Genomic DNA, 3,260 nt, shown 5'->3' on the forward strand with positions numbered 1-3,260 from the left:
TACTTTCTCAAATACCAAATCAAATTTATCACAAACACACAAAAACCAACTATAATTTTAACAACACAATTGGAATTATAACAAAAAATAGTTCTAAACAATTGAAGTAGTAATAGACATTTAATAAGTTTATGAATTATAAACTAGAGCATGAATGAAATGCAATAGGCATTCAACATAAATTATGATTCAAAACAATTGAAATAAGTATCAATTCAAGTTAAAATTAGGGCAATTATCATCTCATTGTTTTTTGTTTCAACCTTTAAATTGCTTCCTCGCTTTGCATCAACAGTCAAAACGCCGATTTCATTGTTTGATGTGGATTTGGGTGAATGGGGGGTACTTCCAAGTCGCTCCCTCACCTCAACAAGCTTTGGGTTAGCCAAACAATTCAAGCTCCTAGGGTTAGAGTGTTGGACAAACAAGCTTTGGGTGAGCCAGAAAATGGAAACAAGCTCTTATCGTGGAAATGACAATGATGCCCCCCAAATAAGAAACTGGAAAAGTCACTTGACATAATTTTGTGAAATATATTTATTTCAAAATGCTACTTGTAAGTGCCTATTGATTTGTATAAGTGTCTCGCTTTGCATATCATAAAATGTATTGAGTTATGTGCAACTATTTTTTTGCCGTGAAAATAAGACACTTACGTTAATTTTTTGTCAATTCCGTGCTCAATTTGGATTCTTAAGGAATAAATGACCTGTAAAACTTTTATGTAACATTTATTGGCACGCAAATCAAAGAAAAAAATAAAATAAATTATGTGAAATTTAAAATAGATTCCGTTCAGTGGTAGTGAAATTTAAATTATGTGATTTTAGGTGGTAGCAAAATAAAATAAAGTATTTGATGGGTAGCAAAAATGAAATAGGGGTGTTTGAGTGGTAGCAAAAGTGAAATTTTCCTGTAGAGTTGGTTTTTCAACTTCATTCACAACTAGGGGTGTTCATAAATTGGCCCAAACCGAAAAAATGGACCGGACCCCTCTTCGGGTTTAGAAATTTATTTTCCCGGTCTGGTCCAAAACCCTATAAAAACCGATCTTGGACCGGACCGATTTTTTTGATTAAAAATATACATGAAACCTTAAATAATAGTTAAGATTATCCTTAATAAGCTTAGAAAACTTTAATTTTATGAGCTTTTTTGTACTAAAAACACAAAAAGAGATGTTAAAATAAAATTTTTCCTTTACTTTTTTCGAGTTTTTTTTATAAAATTATTAAAAATTTAGAATTATTTTAAAAAAAATTCTTAAATCGGTCCAAAGCAATCCGGTCCGGGTTTTAGACCGATTCTTTCGGTCCAGTACGAGTTCAAACCCAGCTTAATCGGTCCTTTCTTTGGCTCTTAAAATTCTAATTTTCGGTCTTCGATCCGATCCGGTCTTGGACCAATGAACAACCCTATTCACAACACTCTAAATTCTTTGCAATTCTAACCTTTTTTTTTTTTTTTTTTAAATAACCAATAACCACCCCTTTTTACTCATAATTACCCATATTACTCAATTAAAATCTATCCCTTTTATTTTTAAAAAAACTAACAACCACCCTTTTTACTCATAAGTACCCATATCACTCAATTAAAAAAAGTACTCCCTTCGTTCCACAATGATCTTCCTATTTGGAATCTTTGACTTTTAAAAAATTGAGAGAGAATCTTCTGAATTTCTCTCAATCTATAAAAGCAAATGTAGTCATGTGGGATTTAGTTTGATTTGTCTTGGTGAGTACATTATTAATACAGTATCCAACTTTTATAATTTTTACTAGTGTGAAATTAAAGATATTTGTGGTAAAAAATGGGTAAAAACTTGCATCAATTTATGTAAACAGGAACATCATTTTGAAACGGAGGGAGTAACCAATAAGGCAATAACCACCCTTTAATTACTTTTTTTTTTTTTTTTAACATACATATTGCATACTTTTTTTGTATATCCTATGCTAGAGCACAGGTATACTGTAGTTATCTTAATTTAAGGGTAAAATCGCAACTTGATGTACTAATCATGTTTGGTAATTAGAGTTTTGACCAAAAATGAACTTATTTGACCAAGTTAGAGATTTGACTACAAAAATCATCTAATTTGGTTGTTTGGTAAAAGAGCTTATTTAAAGAGCTGATTAGGGCAAATCGGCTAATTTGTAAAAAGCTAAAAAATAGAGCTTTTTCATATTAGCTGATTGAGATATGGTTGCCAAATGACAATCCTATCCTCAAAACTTACTCTAATTTACATCCTTGCCCTTCCAATTTATTTTCCCAGTCAATTTATGCATCTATCTAACCGTTTTTTTTTTTTTTTTTTTGCTTTCTTTTTTAAAAAATTAAAACTCCACTCCTCCTTTCCACCATGTAGCTGTTGATGGTGTATGGAAGTTAGGCTACTATGTATTTTAAGCTTCTTCCAAATCATCATCATAGTTTCATTAAAATAAGGTAATTTATGTATGATTAATGACAATAGTTCGTATAATCGCTAGTTTTGATTGGTGGCTAGACACTGCCGACGACATCGTAAATTAGAATATTCACGTTGATCGGGTGTTTTTAATTTCTTAAGTGGAAGTCTGGAATCTTAAAAAAAATTTAGAATATATAATTTGTGTGTGTTACTTGTGTGTGTTACTATTATTTATATATATATATATATATATATATATATATATATATATATATATATATATATATATATATATATATATATATATATATATAGATTTAGGGTCAAATGAGAAGTTTGTTAAAATGAGAAGGATGAGAACGAAAGATTTTATATGCATATGTTTTGAACCGAATGTGCAATATTTTTTAATTGAATGTGCATATATTTTTTGATTTATATTCGATGTGCATAAAATTTTAGCACACTGTGCATAATTTTACATTTAAATATGCATATTGTTTACTCCTCTTATTGATTCACCTAAGAACAGGTATTTTGGCAGAGAGCACACGACATTACCAATTCTAGTAGACATTCCAAGTTATTCTTTAGATTTAATTTAGTTTCTTAGTTTTCTCATTCATTCACCTAAAAACACCTTGCTTATCTTCTCTCCCATCCTCGATCTATTTCCATTACTTAGTTGTGGAACAACATTCATTGGTGATCGTTGCGGGGAGCTTTGAATAATGAAAATCTATGATCTAAAATGATGAAGATGATCATATTGCTTCTACCGAAAAGAAAAATTGAAGGCAAGGAAAAAATAATCATGAAACTTGTGGGAGGAAGAGAGAGA

Source organism: Chenopodium album, chromosome 15, assembly GCF_948465745.1.
Source record: "Chenopodium album chromosome 15, dcCheAlbu1.1, whole genome shotgun sequence".
Taxonomy (NCBI): domain Eukaryota; kingdom Viridiplantae; phylum Streptophyta; class Magnoliopsida; order Caryophyllales; family Amaranthaceae; genus Chenopodium; species Chenopodium album.